General features: G+C 36.6%; 1 long non-coding RNA gene across 6 annotated transcripts in view; it reads left to right on the top strand.

The window, feature by feature from the left end:
• The window catches only part of LOC112984399 (uncharacterized), a 271,769-nt gene that overhangs the window by 94,171 nt on the left and 152,026 nt on the right, over positions 1-25,572 (top strand). Inside the window, exon 2 of one of the 6 annotated variants that reach the window (XR_003259488.2) lies at positions 12,563-12,654. The exons of the other annotated variants lie outside the window; for them this stretch is intronic. This is a non-coding gene — a long non-coding RNA (uncharacterized LOC112984399). The remainder of the gene's footprint in view (positions 1-12,562; positions 12,655-25,572) is intronic. 6 annotated transcript variants of the gene reach the window in all.

Raw genomic sequence — 25,572 nt, 5'->3', positions numbered from 1 at the left:
GGCAACTTAATTAATTGTCTCATTACTGGTAAATTAAGCAATATTATTGTTAGTACTACAAGGCTAATTTTTGGTATCAGAGACTAGTACTGGTAAAAAAACTCTTGGGATTCTAGTGTGGAATTATGATCAATTCTTTTAGATAGCTGCAAATGTCCTAAAAAGGCTTCAAATTTTCGTGTATCCCTGCTGCCATATGTAGCCAATAATTCCCATCACAACACCTCTGTGGAAACTGAACAAAATGTCTTGATAGGAACAAAATTAACACAGGTCACACATCACTCCATATGGCAAGTCACTGTGCCAAGACAACTCAAGGTGCTCTGTAGTAGATGGAAGGTCACTAACAAATACCTTTCTCTGTCAAGCAGTGTTTCTGTTATCTAGAGAAAGTTTGACATCCATGTCTTCAGCCAAGATCCATCAGTGGTTTTCCATTACCTTATTACATTAGCTTAATTTGACCTAGAAGAAAATATAGATGCCTGGTTCCAGGCAGTTCTGAACTAAGCATGAGCTCTGTATCCTTGTGTACTCACCTGAACTATCGTAAAAAGGGAAAAAAACTGTCATTAGAACATTTAAAAATAATCATTATAAATTTTTCCTTGCTGTTTTGTGCTTGACCTCTATGGTATGGGATTCTCTCCCCGCTTCTTTTCCTCTACCCCCTCTCCTACCTCTTTTGCATTTCAGCTGGGAAAAAATGGGCGCTTTTCTTCCTGGATTATATGTGGGAAGTTGCTTTCAACTTTACCTGACTGTAGGAATCTTTGTTTTTGTCCTGGCTGATTCATACATATCAGGCTATGATGTGAAGGTTATATGATTTAGCTAGATCAATTCAGTCTCATATCATCACCAAAAAGAAAGCTCCCAGATGAACTTTTCCTGCCTACAGGGCCAAAATTTTCCTTGTTTACAGCTATGTCTCTCATACACAATTGTGTATGAAAGCATTATGGGTCTCTTACTGAATCTATCTTTGTATCTGGAAATATAAGAATCCATAATATTGCCTATTGCCTACCATTTTCCTCCTATTTTATGTGCAGGTTTAGAACCTGTGTTTCTCAAAATGTGTCTCATAAATAATGCATAGTTATGACACCCATATCTTGATACTTGTGCAAAATCAGGTGCAAGCATATAGTAAATGCAGCTTACTAGTTTCCGTTTTGCTGAGATCCTGTATCAGTTTTTAACTTGGTTTTCATGAGAAATCTTGATATACTTCAACTGCTCTAGCACCTCTGTGTATATAATCTGACTGTGTATTATGCTATTCCTAACTTGTGAATATATCGTTATTGCCCAGTTAACATACAGTCAAATAGAGAGAGAGCTTTTAAAGATACAGATTTGAATGGGATATTGGCAGCAGTCCTCCTAGTTTAATCAGAGGTTTGAGTGCAGTATGGTTATGTATTGCTCTGATTAGGCTACTCACAACCTGGCCTTTTGGAGACGTGGTTGCTGTAACACCTTCGTAAGGGGGTAGGTAGTGTGTATTTCTCTCTGTTTCTGGTTGTAGGTTTGTCAGCAGACGAAAGGTGTCTTGAATCTCCAATCGCCATGATTTTTGCAAGGCTGAGGGCAGTCTGGTCCTTTTGGCCAGGTTCAAGTGCCTTTGAAGTCAAAAGGAATTTTTCCATTGCCCTTAATGAAGTTGTATCAGGCACAGACTGAAAGCTTATTCTGAGCTAGAAACTAAAGGAGTTATCTGGTTTTAGCAAATCCATTTTAATTATGCTAGCAATTTTGAGGGGAGTTCTATTAGAGTGCAAATATCTTAGGTGTCTTTTTTCGTGAATAAATTGTGTCACGGGTAGAGAGCTGTATTTTCAGGTTAAATAAACTATTCAATATTGCTGGAAAGTTTGTAAGAATTTCACAACAATGGAGTTACTACAGATGATCGGGGATTGCAATTTTGTGGTAGTTTTCAGCCTTATGACTGTGTATAAATGGGTATACTCTAAACCCTGTTAGGTTTTGCAGATAAGTGCACTGAGAGCTGTTAGAGACCAATGTTTGTGAATTGAGGAACTATCAAAACAATGGAGATGAACACGTGAGGCAATGCAGAAAAATAGATTGACCTTTTAAGTTGCTTACAGTATGAGAGAGAAGGTCATTCCCTATATAATAATGACTGAAGGATTCAACGTTTGAGCTCTCTCTCTCTTTTTATGGGCTTTCATATAGTTGCACTATGGATTTCTTGATGCAATAATCTTTTTCTATGTTAGCCACTAACATTTTCTATGTTAGAAGATGCATAATCAATGGCAAAAAATAACCTCTATATTATTCTATTTACATATGTGTATATGTATATAGACATACAAAATGTCTATACAGAAAATCAGTGTTAAAGGTGGAAGTGAGACAAGCTCAAATGCAGTGTTGTAATGATAAATAATGCATTTGCCATATACATTTCATAGATACATATTTCATCCTACTAGAAGATGAGTAATGGTGGTTCTGTATCCCTTTACTTCTGCTAGCCAAATGGATGTTTTGTGAAGTGCTCAGGAGGATTAGCTTTTCCCAGAGTATACCTTCATAGTAGAATCAAGAAAGGAGGTTCCCTGTCCCAACTATTTTTTTGTCTGCTGTTGAGTGAGGACCAGACTTGACACCCATCCTCCTCCTGGTATATGAAGGTCCCATGTTCCAACTTTGTAATCTTACAATTCAATATGAGCTTCCACTGTAGGCTGCATTTGTTTGTGGGGAGTTTGCTCATAGTATTGAAGGACGGGATGATATAAACGGACCTTGCTCCCTGCCTTATCCTCATCATGCTTTGATCTTTCCTCTGCTTCCTCCGAAAAGCTTGGTACCAGAGAGAGAAAAGATTCTATCCATTAAGTGTGAATGACCTCTGGTGTTTGATGCAAGGAGAACATTTTTCCACCATGTAAATAGATTTACTCTGTGAGCTAAGCAAGTGCAGGGGGACTATTTCTTTTGTTCTGGGTTTGTACAGAGCATACAAAAACCAGTACTGACACATGATGGAAGGTCCTAAGAGTACTGTGTATTTTACTGGCTTCCATGGGAAACTGGCCCTCTGATATTTATTTAGAAGAAGAAATTACATATTATTCTTATAACATCCAAATTCCTAAGATGCTGCCTATTCATGCTCCATTCTGCAGAATTATATGTGATTTTAACTACAGCTGAGTAAACCTTCTTGTGAGGTGTTGAAAACTTCTCATCTGTTGAGAGAGCTGAAAGCTGGGGAAAGGCTCCAAATGGTGGTCTATTCATGGGCTAGGATCTTTTTTTCTCTCTTTCTTTCTCTCTTTCTCTCTCTCTCTCTCTGTCTCCCTCTCTGCCTCTCTGTCTCTCTCTCTTTTTCCCTTTCTCTTTCTCTCTTTCTCTCTCTACCTTTTTTAATCAAAAATCAAATGTGCCATTTTTCTGCATCGGAATGATAGCATTTCAACTAATTTACTCCTACAAGAAAGCTTAGTTTTAACTCAGCTGTGGCTAAAAATGTTACAGATACTGTCCTCTCTACACATTTTATTGTACATAACTTTTCACAGAGTCTTGAGCCTCCTGTGTAATATAAGGCATTAGAAACTCAGGTTATTACCAAAGTGGCAGCCTCAGGCAGGAGAGAAAATTGGCACAAAAAGACACATGCTTACTTTCCTCCTCCTCTTTTCTCCTTCCTTTACCCTCACCCGGCATACCACAAACTTTCAGAACATTTCTGAAACCTGTATATTTCTTTTATAATTTATCCCTGCTGTATTAAGTAGGAGCAGTTCAAATATGAAAAAAATGTTAAAACATCATTGCCTACATTTCTATTTCTCTGTAATTATGTCAGTCTACCAATTGTTTACCTGCAACTGTTACAGGATGCCACTTAAACAGCAATACAGTTTAACCTTCAAGCAGGCTGCCTAAGTTGCCTTTTCCTCAGGTAACTTTGCTTCTGCACACAAACAATTCTTCTCCAAACCTTCTCCCCCTGCCCCCCCACAAAAGAACATATGACTGTCTTATTCCCCTAAGGCTCCCAAGTTTTTTAGCTGCTGAAAATCAAAGGATCTCACTGACTTCAGAAAGAAATCCCATATGGCTCGTTCATAGACCAATCTAAGAACTCTTGCTAGGTAAAAGTAAAATCATGATTATCTTAAGAATTAGAACTTGACTCTTTCCTTTGGGTTTCTCAGCTGTCCAGACATTTCATGAAAAGTCCTGAGAAAATGTAATTTCTTGGCAACTAAGCCCCGCAAGCTCAAGTGCAGAAAATAGCCATCACTTTCCGTCTACATCCTTATCTGGAACAACTAGCAGGGAGTTAATAATTCTAATGAAGCCAAAATGCCCTACCTGAGGATCAGCCCTATGATCTATATGATCATTTTCTTTCAGTTTTATTCTCCTTTATCTGGCTTATCCTCTAACGATATGTTATGTTTCATCTATCAGACAGGAGTAACTAGCCATAGTACTATTTTAAGACTTCATGCAGTCTCACTTTGCATTGCATACAGCTTTCCTCATCTTCTGAACTCTTTCTCTGATTAATATCTTGTGTTTGATATATTGCACTGTGGAAACATAATGGTGTTGCACTTTTATTTAAATTCTTAGACAATGGGTTGAACAGAAGACAGCCAAGAACACCTCTGAGCCATTGCATTGCTACATGTTGCTGCTGTGAAAAATAGGGAGCTGAGTACTTTTGAATTTGCTGAAGTAGTTGTGTGGAGTTACTCACAGGTGGCTGGAATTAAATTGACTAAGTGGTTTCTCCAAGCACAGCACCTGTCATATCTTGTCTCCTTTTCATAACTTCAAAGATATGAAAGTCATAAAACCAAGCCCAGAAAGGGTCAGAAGTCACCAGCTTCTTTGATTGATGTTTTGTCATATTTTGGCTCATTACTTCACTAGAAATCTTCTCTTCTAAATTTCAGAATTTATGAGCTCCCACAAAATAAATATTAATAAAAACTAAGCAAGAGGGTCAGAGTGAATCTAAACAACATGCATGAATCAAACCCTTATGCCTCCAGGATGCACTCAGAATAAAAAGATACAATAGAGATTACATTCAGTGTATCTGTTACCTATTTCTTTGACCTTACAGTGGCTGAACCGTTGTTCAAGGAAATATTTTTGCTGCTGTGTACAGAAGATTCTTTTTAATGAACACCACAAGGTTTACTGATCGCTCTTAATGAGTTACGAACAAGTGTCCTGCAGGTAAATTGTCACATATCTTTAGAAATAAGCCAATCAATGAAGGTGGTGTATAGAATGATCGAGTTATATGTCCTTCTCCAAAAGAGAAAACAAATATATCAATATCCTTAATGTTTTATATAAAAGACACTTAAGGAGCTAGTGTTTCAGATCTTAAGGAACAATAACAGCAGTTAAGTTGAGATTTAAAGACTCTTACAAATAGTAGCAGTAACAACACTCAAAGAAACTAAAGGTTTTCGTGGGGAAAACATCTCTGCTTTTGTCAGTCTTTTGGTACTCTTTTTCAAGAGGTATATATTAAAAGAAATAGCCATCTCTGAATGTTACTGTAATATACTCTGTTTTATGAGATAAGCTAACTGGTATGATTTAACAATGACTTTGACTACTTTGACTAGTAGAAATCTGCTATTCTGCTAGAATTCAACCAAGGACACAAAAATGATAAATTTTTTGAACAGATATATTTATTTCTGAGTATTTAGATGAGGACCTACTATTTATGACATTACTACATTCTGCAGTTGGATTTGTTTATATGCTTATGCTCATATGCTGCATATGTTTTTATATAAAGATTGCTTCATTTGCTACTGAAATACAGGAGGTATTGGCAGATGGCTCGCAATGCCTAACGCACAGGAAATGGAACTTTTCTTCTAATAGAAGGGTCAACCCAGTCTGTTACGTGAAGTACCTTCTGCACATAGTCTCTCCTGTCTCTTAGCCTCAGGTTTTCAAGAGGAAATTCTCATGAGTTTCAGTGAAAAATTCTGTTTTCAGAATTTGGTGACATTATATGTACCATAACAAACCCATTGTTTGATAGACTTTTTCTTTTAATCTGAGCCCCTACTCTCAACATCTCTTTGAGAAGGATATATGTTTGAATTAACATTCATATACTTTCAACACAATTCTACATGTTTCATGTCTGATAGTTAATACATTAACTCCCTTACTACTTAGGCTTTTTACATGAAAAGTGGAAAATAATGTTATTATGCAATTCTTTAATATTTTCCTTTTTCACATACAAGCGACATTTTGCTTAATCAGCTAATAATCTGAAATTCATCTGAAAGAAGAAACAAGTTTTAGAGAGAGAAAATCAGGGTTACGTTGTTTATAAAAGTATAATGCGCTATACCCCCTCTGTATTCTAGCTGCAGGATTTTTTGATAAGCTTGAACACATGATTTCTTATGTCTTTAAATAAGCATTCTGACGTTGTTGCTTCTATCAAATGGCATTAAGCAATTTACAGTAGCTAACATAAAAAACAAACCCGAAATATAATACCCAAGTATAATAAATACAGAATTGCATATGATTTTGTGATTTCCCCTTACGTGTGAGTGTATCTCTGGCTTCCTGATGTTGGGATTCGTTTAACTATTTTAAGGATACTTTCTCTCAACACAAAATGTTATTGTTTTGTACTACTTTCCTGTGTTATTCAGATATGACAAAGCTTCTCAATTTTTGCTGGAAAATTTTGAAGCAATTTGTAATGGTACTTTTTTGGTTTTATTGATAGAAAATGTTTTTCTTTTCCATTAAGATTATTTATAAACTCCTTTAAAAAAATTGCCTTTTTCTTTTTTCTTTTCCTGTGACTATAAGAATATGGGGGATATTGAGAATTTAGTGTGCCTTTCCTCCTCCCTTTCCTTTTCCTGTTTTCATTATTATTCTTCAACAAAGGAAAAATTTGAATGGAAAAAGGGAAAAAGAAATCGACTGCCACATACACTTCTCTGAGCTGGCACTTTTGAAAAGTTGACAAATCTGGTGTAGGAGAAAAAGAGAAAGATAGGACTGGAGATCTGTTGTAATGTTCTTGTTATGGTACTTGCTAGGACAATGGAAGAAAAAAGGGCTTGGACTTTGTGTGATTACCTTCCATTTCTTGACCATTAATCTGCATTGCTGGCTGTCTAACTTTTTTCTTTAGAACAGTGGTGACAAAGCTTTTTTTGTCTGGTGCAAAATTTATTTTGGAAAGTACCAAAATGCATGGTTGGTAAGTTCAAATTGGCGTTGGTAAAAAACTCAGGGGTAATACCAGTTGTTTACCATCATGGCAGTAGAACATACTAAATCGCCTCTTCTTTCTCCCATTTTAACCAACAGCAAATGTCCTGGTATCAGTAATTTAAGAACAGATTTCTGTACTTGGTTAAGAGCTACATTAATTTACGTAAAAATAAGAATTGGCCTTAAATATTTATGTATGTTATTTATCTGAAACTGTTGCACTAGAAGGAACAGACTTCTTTTGTGTTGTTACCAACCAGTCAATTTTTTCTGACCTGAGTGTAATTCTTGAACAACTGTGCTTGAAATTGTCACCTTATATGAGACATTCCAAGAAATGACAACACTATTTTGAAGTGTAAGTGAAGAGCACATGCTGGTCCTATTCCATGATCTCAGAACATCTTTTAGATACTTATAGTTTTGTTTTCTTGACTGGTTCATTTCACGAATTAAATTCTCATGGGAGAGTTTTTAATTTTATTGTCAGTTATGTATATTTAAGAACTTTCTTATTGTTAAGATATTCTCTTAGTACACTTCTGTGATTGCTAGATTTCTGCTTCTGAGTGAGTCATTCCTAGTCTGCTGTAAATCGGATGTTCATCCAACAACATTAGCTACCTTGTTACCTGGAGAGAAGCAATATGGAAAATGTTATTTAAGGAAAAATGTGCGCTGCATGAAAAAGCCCTCACAGTTTTATAACAGCAGGGACTAGAGAGGCAGACCACTTTTAATGACAGATTTGGGTATGTTTTTATAGATAATATTTTTGAATGTTCTTTAATTCAGCTTTCTGAATCTACTCCTCTGTGGAAAAGGCTTCAAATTTCTGTTGAGTTTTGCTGATTTGATTGTAACTTTGTTGGCTAGCAGAATATCAATTATCATTATTTTTACCATTATTTTTAATCTGTGCTTTTTTATACTTGCATTTTAAAAGTGATTTCACTGTGGAAGCACTCATTTGAAGTGCAGGAAGTAAAATATAAAATTCATGAATGCATCTATGAATGTTGTTCTGAAAAAACTAAGAGAGGTATTGATACATACTTGCACATTTTCTTTCACAATCGATTAATGGGTTATTTTGCATAGCATGACAGTGTGATTTTACTTGTATGTACTCAGTCATTTTTCTTGAGTATGCTTAATGGTATATTTCAATTTCAATTTTCAAATTCTAATCTATTTACCCACCTAATTTTTCTAAAGCCAATGGAAAAGTATGGGTTCAATTTAGAAGAGAAGTTGGCCCCTGTCTACAATCAAGGTTAATCTCTTTGTTTTTTTTTAATTTTACATCGTATTTAAAAATTAATTTTTAGGCCCATTCTTGAAGATCCCTCTTCAGATAATTAGATTAACTGTATCAATAGCAGTTTATTTGATACTACCATTTGTGAAAGCTGATTTCGCTTCTGGGAACAAAAATTTTGCAGACTCAAACTTAATTCTAACCAAAAAACTTCAGAAAGACAACAGTAGTCCATTGATTAAGCTGGGACCATGACAGGATATGAGATACGAATCTTGGCTAATGTTTGAACTGTACTGAATTTTTTATAGGATCTGAACTAGTGATTCACAGTCCTTGAAAATTTGGTAATTTATAATATGCTGAACCTCAGCATTTGCTCTGGAGCTTTTTCTGATGTGTTTGTTTAGGAATATCAAGATAGTCTGATTATTAAAGCAGTCTGAAATAGTTTGAGAGGACAGATGTGAAACTCATATACAGCATTAAACTGTACTTCGACTAGCTGGAGGTACAGAGAACATGGCAAAATAATATTTTCCATATTAAGACTGTCACTTAGACTCATCAGCATTGAGAAGGTACTCTTTTTTAACTTTTCAGTTTGTCTTGAAAGATGACCTAAGTAAGATTTTATTTTTATGCAGTATGCTTTCTTTTCTCTAAAGAAACTAAGTTGCAACAGTTCTAATTGTAGCTGGTGTTTCAGTTTGATCTGTTGGTTCAGATATGCCATGTTACCTCAAGGAACTCTTGATTTATTTCCAGATCTGTTGAGGACGGATCTGCCAAGCAAAGAATTTTCTTACAATTCTTTAGATCATTGTTGGCATTTTGTATTTAGTGAGAAAAATACAATAGATTACATTTTTATTAACATTCCTAAATGTGTGCGTATTATACTGTATGCACCTACACACAAAATCAATATTTGTTTAAGCTTGTTAAGATGACTGACAGACTGGTTATTGCTTCTGCCCTCAAGTGACTGTCCTTCAGATGCATATTCTTAGTCATTCACAATCAGTGGCTGATTTTGGCTTAAAAATGAACCTCCTTGAAACTGATCCATAGGTTCATAGACTGTGTTTTATTCCCTCAAATTACTGGTGTACAGATTCTTTTACTATCAAAACAGTATTCATTTTATAATTAAGGCACATATGTATACTGGATTAGAGCTTTGTTTACTTAAATTATGCTCAGAAAAATTAAGTTTGTATTAACAGTTCTGACCAGCAGCAGTGTAAAACAGCAATGCTTGAAATCTGTCAACAGCTTTTCTTTTTCTAAATCACCATGTGGGAATGAAACTAGAGAATTTATTAAGAAGGTTTAAAAGCTATTTGAAATCATCAGTACAATAATAGATTACAAAATTTCTTTTAATCGTGCTACTGTTTGCTGAGTGTTGGGTAGGGAAGTAGAGAAGTATGAAAATCATATTAAAATACTGATTGGCAAATTGAACAAAATGTTTTTCTTTTGGAAAGGCCAGACCTATAAATAATGTTATTTACATACACTAGAACAAAATCAATCAAGTAATTTTATTTTCTGTTTTGTTCCTCTGCTATATGCATGTGCAATAAGTCATCTTGACTGGCCAAGCAAAGAGTGATCCTGGAGGCCATGAGTTTCTCTCTTTATTTCCCAAACCGTACATGTAACAGCTCAAGAACAAACTCTTTTTCTCTATTTGCTTCCTGCAATCCCTTTTAGTTTTATGCTGAATAGCTATTTTTCAAAAAATATAAATGATACTTTTTTGAGAAGCCCTTTTGCACAGCAGTTTCTGAATCCCTCTCTGTTAGACTCCGTAGATAGTACTGACATTGGCATCTCACCTTCTGATCACTGTTAAACATTGCCAATGGTGCTGACAAGCAGAGTATACTTAAACTGCCAAAAGCTGTGGCTGAGTCCTTTTGTGTGCATTTAGAACTGTTCTTAGATCTAGAGAAAAGGAGGCCATGCCCTTTATGCAGGTGTCACAAATCTGTCCATCAAATAAGTAAGTGGGAGGTCAGATCTCTTTTAGCAAGTCTTGCATTTTGTTAATCAGTGGTGTTTGTAAGATGTTAGTTTGCTTTTTTTGCAAAAATGTTTTTGTTAAATCTTAACCTGAAATTAGAAGAGAATTTGTGAATAAAAAATCATTCTTTTGATCTGTGTTGCCGTCCTCAGAGAGTCAGAAAACACCAAGAATGCACCCATTAAATGACCACCTCACAGTCTGATGGATTTTGCTCTTCCTTTGACTGTAGAGCTCTAGGATATTTTCCCCTGTTTTTTTGTCTTCTCTGAATAATGTCATAGTTTACCATTTTAATTGACAGCTTTCAAGCATCAAACTGCTTTAGAATTCTACCTATGGAGTGGGAAATGAGCATGTTTTAAAGAAGAGATGTCTTGCCATTGTTATGCTTTTCAAATTTGGAAACAAATTTATGGCAAAGGATATTAAGTTAGAATTCATCCTCAGTACATGGAATTCAGAAATAAGCCCTCTGAATTCATATGTAAAAGAAGCAGTACTTTGAGTTAATCCTGGTTTTACAAACATCCCTGGACAAGAAGTTGTGCAAAAACTGCACTTTCCTATGATAAACTGCAGGATGTGTCATTCCTGTGATGCCCCTCTCTGAATCTGCTATGGGAAATTACATAAGGAACTCCAGTGGTATCTATGAAATATGTTTCTGTTCTCCAGTCAAATTTTAGTGGGCAGATATCCAAATCACAGAAGCTGTGAGTATATTTGACTCTAATTGCCACCCTGACAAATCAGAGTTTTTACACTTGCACTGCTATTAGTTTCAGTGGAACAAATGCTTCTTGCAGAACTGCTGTGGAAAGTGAGTCTCAGAATAAAAATGAAGCACATCTTTTGTGCTGAATTTCAGGTTCTTTGTGGATAATCTGTCATATTAAATCATGCTATTTTTATTATATTTGTTTAAACATGTTCCTTCCCCATTTGCAGGATTGTAACTTTGCCAGGTATCAAGCAGGAGGAGAAAGGCGTTCCAAAAAAGAGAGAACCTTTATTCAAAACAAATATGTGCAACAATGGCAAAATGAATACAGAATATTAATCAATCTAAATTTCACTTTGCATAAATAGTCTCTTCTAAACTCTGTAAAAGTTGATCTTTAATGTAAATATATGCACAGGAGTGCAGCACTAAATATCACTCAGACTTTGTAGGATATTTTTCAACCTAGGACCCCGATCAAATCTTGACTGAAAGGCAGAAGAGATGTCAGTCCCAGTGAATTTCTGCAAAAATAGATTTTGGCGCATTTCCCAGTTAACCAATTACATAAAATTGAATATTTACAGAATTGGTAAGTTCTGAACAGAGAGGCTATTTTTAGATGCATCGTTCATTTCTTGAATCAAACTGGAGATGGATGCATGTAAGAAATCAGTAGTATTCCATTTAATACTAACACCTAGTCCACTACAGCACTTCTTATCATTCTTAAAGAACATTCATAATACATGGAAAGTAAGGCACAAGAACAGGTACTGAACCTGATCTTCCTTAGCGTTGACAAGAAGCAACTGAAAAAATATAGTATTGCATGGGTAGGTAAATTTATATGCAATGGGTCAGTGATGCTGAATGAGATCATGCAGCTTTCCCATCTATATTCATCATGTGCCAGTTCACTACAGGGAGTAACTATTTCAAAGGCCTAGTTCTATATTCCCATTAAGGCAGAGAAAGATTTTGATGAAGTCACTGGAAATAAAGGGCTGTGCTTTTCCCACTGACATGGTCTATGTGCTACAGGATACTTCAGTATCTTAACAGCACATAGCATATCTTCTATGATCTGCTCCCTTCAGCATGTATTTTACGATCTACTACCTTCTTGTGTTCCAGTGTTAAAAGTGCAGAGTTTGGTCCTGTCTCTGTTTTTTTCTGAAAAAGAATCTTGTTCACATAAGATGGTTTTGAACAGATGTATTATTTTGGATTTTTGCATTTTTTTCAGATCAGTTTTACTGACTGTTGCAAACCACAGCATATAGACCTAGTACAAAGCTTTTCCTTTTCTGCAGGAGCCATACCTACATTTTGTACACAGTAAGTATTCTTTCTTTGGATCAGAAGTAACGATTGCCACTGTGTGCCCTCCTCAGTACACCGAGCATGGTGTGTATTAGGGCTTCTCCTGTAGCATTAGTTTCAATTTTAACTGTGGATTGAGTGGCTAATTACTCCTCCATAATTTTGTATAAATAATAAATCCACAGCAGGCCTCAACTAAAAAGAGATTTTCACCTGACTTCATCAGTATCATTCTTGAAGAGTTGGAGCCCTAACTCAGCTCTCAAGGCTATGTAAAGGAACTGAGTTATTGTCAATGCTTTGCTTTTCTTATGTTACCATTTTTTTTCTTTGAAACTTAACATCTTGAACAGAATTTGAAGTGCAGCAAGCAAACAGGCTGAGATCAAAGCCCTTACTCAAATACCACTGTTTTTTGAGGAATCCAAATTTGTATGTAGCTCTAGAATGGACTGGACACAAAATCCTTGTAATGAAAGGTAAACTTCTTGAGTTTTGAGTCTGAATATTGGTCTTAGGTCTGTTGGTGTTTTGTCACAGGTTTCTGGCTAGCAGGACAGACAAAAATAGGCCTTTAGTGCTGATGAAAATCTTTTTAATTTCATATGCAGAAGACATAGATTAGCTTTCTCTCTCTCTCTCTCTCTCTAAGATTATAGAAGAAGTTTAGTAAAAGGAAATCTTGCTAAGTTGGTCTAAAGGGTCCATATTAATTCAAGGCTAATTGATCTTATTTAGTTTTTTCAAAAAGGGAGTGCTGTCAATATAATCTGAAAATAAAAAGTCATGTTTTGAAAATGGATCTTGGATTAAAAAAATGCATGGTTTTGAATAGTCTTTCCCAGTTATGTATACTTTCATTAGTGATCTAAATCTTTCAGTGACTGAATAAAGGATTTGTAAGATAGAAGACTGCTGCCTTTGCAATATTGCCCTCCTTTGTAAACTGATTACAAAATAAATTCAGCAAAATATCTTGCAACACAGTAAAGCTTGAACATAAAAATAATGAAAAGCTGGCATCATCATTCCTTTCATAGCTCTTTGAAGCCTTGCTCTAAAAGATTGCAAACTGCTAAAATATATAAGCTGTGCCAAGTAAAATATCCTGTATTTCTGAATTACTTGCTAATATTAAGAATTGGAGTTTCCCTCTACTTATGGTTGCCAGGGAAGGACCTGTTTCATGTGGGTAGCTGAAAAAAAAATGCAAAGTAATATCTTTATAAACTCATGGCACAGTAAGAAGTTTTAAATTTCAGTCAGGTTAAATTGGTAGAACAACACTGGACAGTTTCACTAAAGAAGACCATGTGCTGTTACAAAGCACATGCATGGATGTATGATCGCTTCCATTTGTACGGTACACTCACAACATAAACACTGTGCTGCAATTATGGCAGTTTACATTTTTGTTTTAAACATTTCCCTTTCTCCAAAGATGTGGAGAATCTACCTTTTCTCAATGGAGAGCTCTGGCTGTTTCAGTACTCGTGATGTCCTATTTTGAGAATTGAAAGAGTGCCTTTGTCCCATACTTGAGTTTTTCAAAAGGGCAAATCTTCACTCACTGTGAATCTGTGTCCCTGAAGCTATGCATCTTTTACTAGTATCACAACTAGCGGTTTCTGGACTAGTTTATGCATGTGTGACTGTGTTTCCTCAATGTAACTTTCATTATCATTGTTATCTCGGTCTAAGTGGACTGACATGACTAGAGAGGCAGACAGTAACAAGGTTGACACTTTCATAATGACTTTTTCAAGTTATCAATAGCTGAACTTTGCTGATATCCTGCATGGCTTCGGTTTATTTTTTGCCATGTGAATCCGATGAAGTTGCCCATTGTGCTCTGTCAGACATTTTAGTTATTCTGCAGTCTATGAACCCTTCCAAACCTCTATTCTGTCAGTATTTATGAATGAGTATTATTTTCTTTTATATATGTATTTGATTTACTGAGAGGGCACACAAGCACATATTGCCTGCTCCACTTGCTCTGCCACGTCTGTTTTCCTAAAACCAAGCAATCGTTGAAAATCTGGAGTTAAAACAGGCCCCACTCTTAGACCTCCTGCTTGTTACTGAATATAGTCTGTTTATTTATGAGGAGTTGCTCAAGATTGTTCCTACAAAGGAAGAGAAGTAGTCAGTTTTGGATGTTATATATAGCAAGCATTGTAGAGAGAGGAAAAAAAAAAAAAGCTTGTGTGACCTGTTTCAAAAACCTTTAGCAGAGAATTAGTCTCTGAAATTGATGTGCTTTTGGTTGGAAATGAGGAAGATCAAATGATGCAAACGCATCTCTGACTTTAGACCCTTCATTTCTAGTTTAACAAATTTGAGACATAGGAAATTTGGTGTTTTGGGTTTTTTCTTAGGCCAGTGGCTTCAAGTGGATTTTTTGGATGCTCAAAACTTCTATAAATCAGACTCCTGCTGTCTCAAATGGAGTAATAGCTCACTTTATAACTTTTTTGTCTGACAAAAGGGTGTAACGGAGATGAGTCACACAGCAATTCTGGGATGCTCAGAGACTGAGCATCTTTTTATGGTTGATAAGAGCAGGAGATGCCAATATGAGGATGTGCTTATTAGCTTAACTGATTATTTCCTTAGTAACCAGGAATGTTATTTAGTATTTACTAAAACAGTAGCTATCCTAGTGAACCACTGTAGATTTCAAGGACTAATTGCAATGAAATATGCCATTTGCCCCTTTATGTCAAGTATCACAGCTCCTTTTTAGTCTGCAATGTTGAAGAGGTAGTCAAGTAATAAAACTGTGCTGAAGTTTCTCACCTAGAGTGTAAGCATTTTTAGTTCTGTTTTGCAGAGAAAAAAATGAAGCAGAGGTATGAGACGCAATTTAAAGTGAAATTCCTTACAAAATACTTTTGTGATTCTCTCCAGTTGAACCATTATTATGACACTTTCAATTTTCCTACTGCTTTCTAGCGCTGATGAGCACAACTTGATGAAGGTACAAGTTACCCAGCTGAATGCTTCTCTGCTTGTAGTGAAGTTAGAACAAGTCACTGGCTAGTAAATATGCTTTATGCGTTTAGGATACAATGGATTAATGTAAACTACTCTTCTCCAGAAGATGCATTCTATTATAATAGGAAAAGAAGTTTCCTTCCCAGTGAAGAACAAAGCATATCATATTCAGTTTAACTTCTTATAGACAAACCCTTGCAGCACCTTTAAAAGATTCTTGTAGAATGAATCATAGAATCACAGAATATCTGAAGTTGGAAGGGACCTCTGAAGATCATCTAGCCCAATCCCCCTGCTCAAGGCAGGGTCAACTAAAGCAGGTTGCTCAGGACAGTGTCCAGTCGGGTTTTGAATTTCTCCAGGGATGACTCCCTAACCTTCCTGGGCAACCTCTTCCAGTGTTCAATCACCTTCACGGTGAAAAATTCTTCCTTATGTTTAAATGGAATTCCTTGTATTTCAGTTTGTGCCCATTGCCTCTCGTCCTTTCACCGGATACTGCTTAGAAGAGTCTGGCTCCATCTTCTTTACTTCCTCCCATCATGTATTTATAAATATTGACAAGATCCCCCCCGACCCTGCTCTTCTCAGGGCTGAACAATCCCAGCTCTCTCAGCCTCTCCTCACATGTCAACTCCAAGCCGTTAACCATCTTTGAAGCCCTTTGCTGGACTTGCTCCAATATGTCCATCTCTCTCTGATACTGGAGAGCTCAGCACTGGACAAACCACTTCAGATGTGGCCTCACCAGTGCTGAGTGGAGGGGAAGAATCACCTGCCTCAACCTGCTGGTGACAGTCTCCCTAATGCAGCCCAGGATGCAGCTGGCCTTCTTAATGCTTCAAGTGTGCATTGATGGCTCATGTTCAACTTGTTGTCCACCAACACCCCCAGGTCCTTTTCTGCAAAGCTGCTTTCCAACTGGTCATCCCCCAGCCTGTACTGGTAAATGGGGTTATTCCTCCCCAGGTGCAGCACTTTGCATTTCCCTTTGTTGAACTTAATGAGGTTCCTGCCAGTGCCTTTCTCCAGCCTGTCGAGGTCCCTCTGAATGGCAACACGACTGTCTGAGCTATCAGCCACTCCTCCCAGTTCTGTATCATCTGCAAATTTGCTGAGAGTGCACTCTGTCCCATCATTCCCCTTTGCATTCTTTGTATTCTGCATTAGCGTGTCACCAAAGTTACCTTTCCTTGTCACATGCTGAGGCCTCATCTATGTGTTTCTAGTTCCCACTTGTTAGAATTTCTTCAATCAGGGTTGCATACTTGTTGGCATTATCATTGCAACATTTTTTGACTATTTTTAACATATCTTGAAATTAGGGATAATACTGAGAAACCTGTGTATTACTTCTGAAAGTAATGCAAAGCTCAGAAAGAGGGCCAAAATCCGGCTGGAACAATCAGAATCATAGCACAGTTTTAAGTTGGATGAGATTGCCAGAAGTCATCTAGTCCAATCCTCTGTTCAAAGCAAAGCTAACTTCAAAGTTAAATCAAGTTACTCTGGACTTTGTCCTGTCAAGTTTTGCATTTCTCCAAGGATGGAGATTCACTAGTCTGTCTAACAACAGATTTAACCACCCTTGTGAGGAATTTTTTCTTTGTATCTAAGTGGTATTTCCCTTGATGCACCTGATGTCCACTGCCTCTCATCCTTTTGCTGTGCGCCCCCACCTTTTATATAACCACCATTACTATTCTTCTCAATAACCACTACAAACTCAGCTACCTTAGTCTCTTCTTGTACATCACGTGCTCCAGCTGCCTAACCATCTTAGTGCCCCTCTACTGGACTAGTTCCTGTTTATCAGTGTTTTTCTTATACTGGTGGACCCAAAGTACTCCACAGGCAAGGTAAGAAGTGCTGGCTGCTTTCTTAATAGTTTACCCCCCCTTTCCATTGAGCTCAGTGTATCAGTGGTCTTTATTTCCACAGACTATAATGAGCATACTTTCTGTATAAAGGGTGTACTTTCTGTGAGGCATAAAATACATATCTGATTTCTAATTATTCTTGCTAATGTTAACAGAAGTTTTGTAAGTGGACTTTGAACAACATCAATTGTACTGTAAAGTTTATTATAAAATTATGGAAGGCTCTTGATGTAGCAATGTCCTTTTCTCTTAATAGCAAGAGAAAACATTTGCAGAGCACTGATACATTAGAAATTATTAATTGTGATTTTTTAATCTAATTCCCTAAGAAATGGTTTCCTTAATATCTCGCCCCTGGTGTGTATTTCCTAAATAACAATTGAACTTGTTAGACATTTTTATATAAATTTGGCAGAGGATAGAAATCTCAGTTATTAAATACCTACATATTTCATCAAAGTGAGCTTTAGATATTGAAAAGAGAGAACCATGTTTGTGTCCCTAATCAGGGAAAACAACAACTAACTAATCTTTTATTAGGCATCCGAGACTCCACAAGAAAACTCAGGCTTGAGATATAAATCTCAACTAGATATTGGGCTTTGCTAGTTTTGAAGATCACAGAATACTTGGCTGGGATTTTTTTCTTTCCCAGCCAAAAAGAGCATCCATGTACTTCGAATCTGAATAACTTCAGACATTTTTTTTTAAAAAAGAAAAATATTGCAATTAGAGCTTTGATGAGAGCACTCAGAATAGATCTCATTTGTAGCAACCTGAAATGAATACATAATGGCTCAGCAAATAGCAGAGCACTTAAAAATTAAAGGGGAGGCATGCAGAAAGTACATATTTACACAGTTCAGAAGACTGATTGGGTAAAGATGGGGATTTGCTACCACTATTTCAGTTGTTGTCACTTCATCACCTAGGAGAGGAAAGAGATAAGGACTTTCAGTGTAGTTTGGAGTTTAAGGAAAACTGAACGTATGATTTTTCATCCCTGAGTTACCATAGCATCCGGTTTCCCTGGTTACGGTTGACCAAGGAAGGGGCTCTAGGGAAGCTGGGGCTTGATTATTTTTTTAAGGGGAAAAAAAAGAGAGAGAGGTCAGAGAAGTTTTCTTTCAGGTTTTTTTTTTTTTTTTTTTTTTTTTTTTTTTTTTTTTTTAGTGAGAACGCAGAATGTGAGAATAGTGCTGGAGGATAACAGTCGGGAACAGATTTTCTCTGAAATGGAATTTATAGATTTCTCTCCAGTGCAGAGAGCTAAAGTAGCTGAAAGAAAAGGATTGGTTTTGTGAAACAAATTCTGATAAGAATGAGCAAAAAGCAGAGATGTAAAGCTGTCTTATAAGAGGCTGGAAATAAGAAATGAGCTGTGTCAATACATGTGATACAACGATACAACTTTTCCAGGGATTTTTGCTTTGGCTTTATTTTTATTCCAAAACAACTATTCCAGGTTTTTAAAACATGACTTGTGTAGGTGCGTTTTCTATGAGTTGTCAGGTACAGTGCACCTAACTTACTGATATTCATAAAGATCTGTGTTTTCAGTCCAAATTACTTAATTTACTTCAGTAAAACTTCAGGGCTGTGACCATGAACTGGTCCTTTCTGTGCTAGGTCCTTTACAAACAGGAAACCAAAAAGATTTACTTGTGTTCTTCTGTCCTATCCTGTTTCTTGGTAATCCAAAGGATTCCATTGGTATTCCAAAGATGGGACTGCTGACCAGTTCCCAGAAAGGAAAATTAGAGAAAGGAGATCCTTTCAGCCTTTCCTCATGGCCTGCTGTACTGCAGAACTGCAAATAGAAAAATAAATGTGGCAGACTATAACAAGGAGGGCTTCCAGTGAGTTGTTTGGTTTTTTTTTTTTTTTTTTTTTGGATAAGAATATTGTTGGGTTTCCTTTTTGCTTTCAGACTTAACTATTTCATATCCAAAAAGCTCATACTATTCAGCACTTTAATAGAAACCCAATACAGCAATCATTCCTCCCTAGCCTTCAGTTTGGTAATTAGTGGAAAGCAAAGGAAGGCAATATCTGCTTTCATCCTTTAGATTGGCTGGCACCTAATCAGTGCTGCAGGACTGGTGAATTTTTGACACTTTTACATTAGTAAAATATTTTTTGGACATTTTAATGTTGTTTTACCATCAAGATCTGCTCACCCTGGAGAAACTCTTAACAGTGAATTCTCACAAATGCAAGCTTAGTTTTGCTGCCCCAATTCTCGTGTCAGAGACAGCTTAAATGGAAACATGTTTCTGCTTTCTGCTAGTGTTTTTAACTATGATGCATGCGTTCATTTGATTCCTTCATTTCTATGGCCAATTACAGATATTTGATTGGCCCAGCTCCTCCCTATTCCTAAATCAAGACTAACTAAAGGCTTAAATATAAGAATACTAAACTTAATTCTGTGTAAACTCTAGTATGTAGCTGAAATTGTAAATCACAGTCTTTAATATGCTCTTGTATTTCTTTTCATGGGGGCCAGATGGTAGGAAGCGGGTGATTTTGCTAGGCAGAGAAATTTAAGCATGTGATTGCAATGTTACTAGTAAATGCATTGTTTTGCCGTATTTCATTGATGGACTTTTTGTTGGTCTGTTTTGTTGGTCATTTCATTAAATAAGTTTTGTTTTCAAAAGGTTTATTTCATAATTTTATTTTCAAAGTTATTTAACATGGTAAAAAGACATTTAGTTTCATGTCTTCTAAGGCAGAGGTTTTTTACAGAAAAGAGAAAGAAAGGAAAAGTAATGTGCTGTATCTGGGCACATTAACTGAAATGGTCTCTGTATTTCACTCTTAAGTTCAAGGTTGCAGACTATTGACAGCAATGGTATGAAGATTTTAATAGCCAGAGCATTTCACTAGCCTACAGAATAGCTTAATGCATAAGAGAAAAGTGCATCTGTAGCACTGTAATACTACCCTAACTGGGCTTATTGGTAGCTAATAAGTTACTAACTGATATTAACTTCGATTAGTAATTGCAGTGACTTCAGGAGATTTATTTTTGATTTTTAGTGGAGTTTATGAAGGTAGAACGAGGTTTTACATTTTGACTCTTCGATTTTATTGTGCTCATATTCTGCTTTATATGCCAATATATTTTAAAATAATTTTATTTTTCTTGAAAATATGAGTTTGGATTCCCAAATCCTCTCTCAGTTTTTCTTATTATGAAATTTTTTCCCCGTGCTTTTGAAAGGGTGCTTCCATTTCTGGTTTGAGCCTGATTTGCATGAGCACAATGTCAAATTTACATATGCAGATTGGGTGTTTACATCTGCACATGGCCACGCATGCAGTCACTTTTTGCATTTGCAGAGAAGGCATAGCTAAAGTGCAAGTACGAAGTAGGTAGTCCAGCAGGCTCGGTATTGCCAAGATTCTTGTTGACATGACAGCAAAGGAGAATTTTATAGATGGACTGGAAGAAAGTGTTTAAGGGGAGCCCTCCCAGCTTTGGGGGCAGCATGCACCAATGCACCAATGTGTTTGCTTGAAAATCTAAGAGCTTGGAGGCTGACAACATGGGTTGATGAAAGGAAAGAATCTTTTGGTCACATTCATGTTCGTATGATTCTCAAAACGCGTTTTGTGTGCAGGAATAATTTGGCTTCTTGTAGACACTGCTGTCTTCAATGGTATTTTTTTTCTGTACTTGTGGCATGAGCCAGGTTTTCCAGACAACGCACCTCTCTGCAAATTCTACATTTTGGATCCCATAATCAGAGTTCAGTTCAGTGCTTCCCAGCTTAGCAGCCTTAAGAAAGCTAAGTGACATTTGCAAGCCTCAAAAGTATCTTTGGCAAAGAAAAACATGGCAGTTGCTTCAGATACCAAGGCCACTGCTTAGGTGACCCTAGGTTCATGAAGTAGCCCAGGGAGCTACTCTCATAGCAGTACAAATTAAAGTGTAGTCTCAGGCATTGATGGCCAAACTGGACCTGTCCAGCACTGAATAAGAGAGGGGCAAGCCACTGCCCTCACATTCTCCCTACAGTCGTGTGCACCAAGTCCTCAGCTACTGAACAGAATGGGAACTTCTAATGATCCTTCTTTGACAGAGGCTGATCCTTTAAAATTGTCATCTTTAGTATCCAGGTGGCATATAAACTTATAAGACCTAGTGAGGTTTTCAGAAATGAGATTATTTTCTTGCCTTTGGAGGTGGTAAGATTTCTGTTTCCTCAGGCACTCAAGTCTGATTTTATTGATAGAGACCAGTTAGCTTTCGTTTAGTTTGTTAACTAGATGTTGTAAATAGTTCTTTTTCAAATATATAGCCATTCTTTTCACAGTCTTTTTCTGATACTGCTATTTTGCTAAATATCATTCTTCTCATGCTGCTGAAAAATATTCTTTTCAAAATGTGATTTATTTAACAGGTAATATGTCCAGTTTCCTCAGTGGGAACTGAATTTTTTCCCTTCATTTCTCTTTCAATGTCCAGAGGAGAGTAAAAAGTCATAATTACCTCCCTCTGAGACAAACAGAATAAGCAATTTTGTAGGAAGTCTGCCATTAAAAGAATGCAGCATGTATTTGACAGGACAGTCTTTTAGAATTCAATCAAAAAGTTGCCAATGTACATATTTTGCCACTTGTGCATAAACAGTAATTTAATTTTCTGCTCTGTTTTGCTGACACATTCCAAAAATGTCAATCAGAAGAGAGTGCTGTATTGACCTTACCAGTTACTTGCTAAATTTTACAAGCATCCCATTAGTCAATTCCCTTGAAAAGGATACTGTTGCCAGTATTTATTATTGATAGGTGTAACCCCAAATGTCCCATATATGGCAATAAAGTTTACCGTGTTCTAAAAAGAGGAGCCAGTGCATCTGAAAACCATAGTTTAGCACAGGCAGGGAACATTTATGTAAAAATAAATAAATAACATTCTGCAGCTTGTTAGATATATAAATGCCTGATGAACACACAAAAATCACCAGAAGCATCCAATGTTGCTGTAGGAGATGTGAATTTGCTCTTAAGATGTGCAAGTAGAGCCAATCAAAAAGATGAAGCAGTAGCTGAAAACTAAGGTATTTGAAGAAGTTTGGAAGGAAACAGGCCACTAACCTTCCATTAATATAGCACTTTTCACCCAGAAGATCTCTAATTGCTCTACAAAATTTCTCCAGGAATTTAGAAGGTGTTAGTAATTGGTAAAATGGCATTAATTTATTTTCTGGTATGCAGTGCCTTCTGGGTGAGAAATAGCTGTTATTTAACAGAAATGAAAATTAACTAAAAAGTGGTGGGACAGGGAGGGAAAGATTCCAGGTAAGCAAGATGTAACAACATATCCACAGTTTTCTGTACAAATGGGCAAGAAAGCTATATTAAAAATCTTTTAAAAATATTTTAATGTCTCATGCTATGCATTGTCCCCTTGTGAAGTACAGTTTCTGCTGTGTCCCAGGAGGCTGCAGATTGGGGGTATGTCAGTACCATCTCACACCAATCACTAGTCATACAGATGTGGGAAAAGGCACTCCTTGTTATTAGTACTTTACAATAAAAAGAATGTTGGTTTCACTATAGTTTACCCTTTCACTGTGTGGAAAGTTGAAGAGGTTTTACTATTTTTTCAGAAATTTCCTGAATGCTTTTATAGCAGTTTGAATATTACTGTGATTCATGGAAAGGATTTACAGTGGGAAGAATGGGAACTCTGTGTAAGTACAAAAAGTTCAGAAAAAGATTCTTTTTTTAATACTTAAGGTTTCCTAAATCTGATTTAGGCAACCTGTTAAGAGTGATGAAGATCTGCAAATTAGGATTGAATTTGTGAGCTTCTTATATGTAATGGAGTAGTTAAGCTATAATTTTTATTTAGTTGATGGGAATAAATATTTCATATGAACTGTGCAATATTTCACATAAGACATTTATCTCTTAGCAACTGGTGGCCTAAGAATGCTACTTGCATTAAAGGTAATAGCAGTTTCTATTTGTTTAAAGCCATCTTTTGTTTGCATATTTCTTTACTCCTAAAAGATGATGAGTTTTGTAAAATTTAGTAGAGATATTATTGAATGAAGGTGGAAGGCTCCACAACTCTGTTGTTTTGTTAGTATCTTCAGAGCTGCTTTGTTTTATGCTTTCTTTCCTGAGGAGATCAATAATGAATGGTTGACATCATTCCTTCACCACTCAGAAATGAGAAAGTTTAAATGCATTTCTTTAGGTCAGGCATGTTTTTCATTCTGAGCTGAAAACCCTGTAATTGAGTGAAGTTTATAAGTGTGATTGGTGTGTTCCAGTTTGATGTGCCTGTGAAAGGTTCCCCTGGCATTTACCTGGCTCTTAGGAATGTTGACCTCATCTCCCAGACTGGCCAGCATGTGAAATACCTCTGCTGAGAGGTGCATATACAGAATGATGCTAATTCTCAGGAGCTTTTAGACTCAGTGTGACATGTGATCACAGTCGTAACTTTCTCAAAGCTTGAAGGTTGCACAATGTTAGCACTTAATGAACCTAATTTTTATTTAAAGAAGAAACAAAGCAAAGCAAAGAACAAATGTCCATTGCTATGCAATGTTGACTTATACTTTTACATGCTTAGTGAAGTGAATAGAAAGTCTATGTCAAGTTTGCCATCAGTAAGAACATGGGAAAACTGGATGGCTTATTTGACAGGACTGTTCTGCTATGCAAGGGTCTAGAAAGTGAGCAGCAATGGGTACCACTGAAAGGATGTGTCAGTATAAACGTGTTTATTTTTTGGGACAGTGACTAATTAAAGAACAGTTACTATTACTTGTCAATACCAGTAGCATTTAAGTCTCCTTTCATTAATATAAATGTAAGTGTACTCAAATGAAAGACGCAGGGACAAAGCATGCAGTATAGACAATGATGGGTTCAGTGTGAATGCAAAGTCATCTTTGTGTCTCAGATCCCTCTCTTGTACAAGCTGTCCTTTTGCTACTCTAAATATCTTACTGTATCCCAGTAAGCAAACTCTGGCACAGTAGGTCTTTGATGTTGCCAGGATGCAGATTGTTTTACCTACCAAAAGGACACTGAAAATGGCAAGAACAAGTTCCAGAGCCAGATAGTCTGTCAGCTCTGTCACTCCTGCCTGAGTTGATTTTATTTTACCTTTTGGAATTCTTTCTATGATACCTGTTTGCAACATATATCTCCAGAATGCTTCATGTATAATATGCTGGCCCATGGTGAGGGTCAGGCTGACTTACCTGATGTTGAAGATTTTGTCCTATCTGTTCATTTTGCTCATCTTTTTAATCCTCTTGATGAATACTGACTAATATTCTGCCTTCCATCACACGCATCACAGAAGTTTTTTGAAAACTGGAAAAATTCTGTTATTTAATTTATTATTGTTTTCACCTACTAATTTGGAAGGAAATAGATAAGACAAACTGGCTTGCAGTGTATATGAAACCACACTGGAATATCAAATACAGAAGTGCTGGGGTATGATAGCTGTGTATTTGGATTCTGATAGCTGTATATTTGGATTCTGAACAGCAATAATGATAGCAGCAAGAATGAGTCCGTCTTCAGTACCAGAAGAGCTGAAAATACAGAATTTCTGTTACTTCCCTCAAGTTGAAACCTCCTGAACCGTAGCTGACCCTCCTCTCCCCCAACCAACCAAACAACAGCAAACCCCACGAGTGAGTATTTTGACAGCTGAAGCACCCTTCTACGGTGAAGGGAAGCAGCTGCATTCACATGGAAGACAGGGAGAGACTGAAAAACTGAGGGATAATCAGTGGAAATACTGCAAAACATTCCTTTACAAAACTGCCTTGCCATGAAAAGAATGGCTCTCAGATCAACTGACTAAATCAAAAAAAAGAAATTAATAGTGCTGAGAAAAAAATAAATGCAGTCTAAAACTGGAAGTAGAGCGGGTTTTGCTGTTTGTTTTGGGAAAGGAAGAAGCAGCCAAAATTCTGTGAGGCACCTCGGGAATCTTGGTTGTGACTTTATGTGAAGGGCGTTTATGTGACGTCATGGTGATTGTCCATATGGCTAAGAAAGA

Source organism: Dromaius novaehollandiae, chromosome 13 (assembly GCF_036370855.1).
Source record: "Dromaius novaehollandiae isolate bDroNov1 chromosome 13, bDroNov1.hap1, whole genome shotgun sequence".
NCBI lineage: Eukaryota > Metazoa > Chordata > Aves > Casuariiformes > Dromaiidae > Dromaius > Dromaius novaehollandiae.
This window is presented reverse-complemented; position numbering and strand designations above follow the sequence as displayed.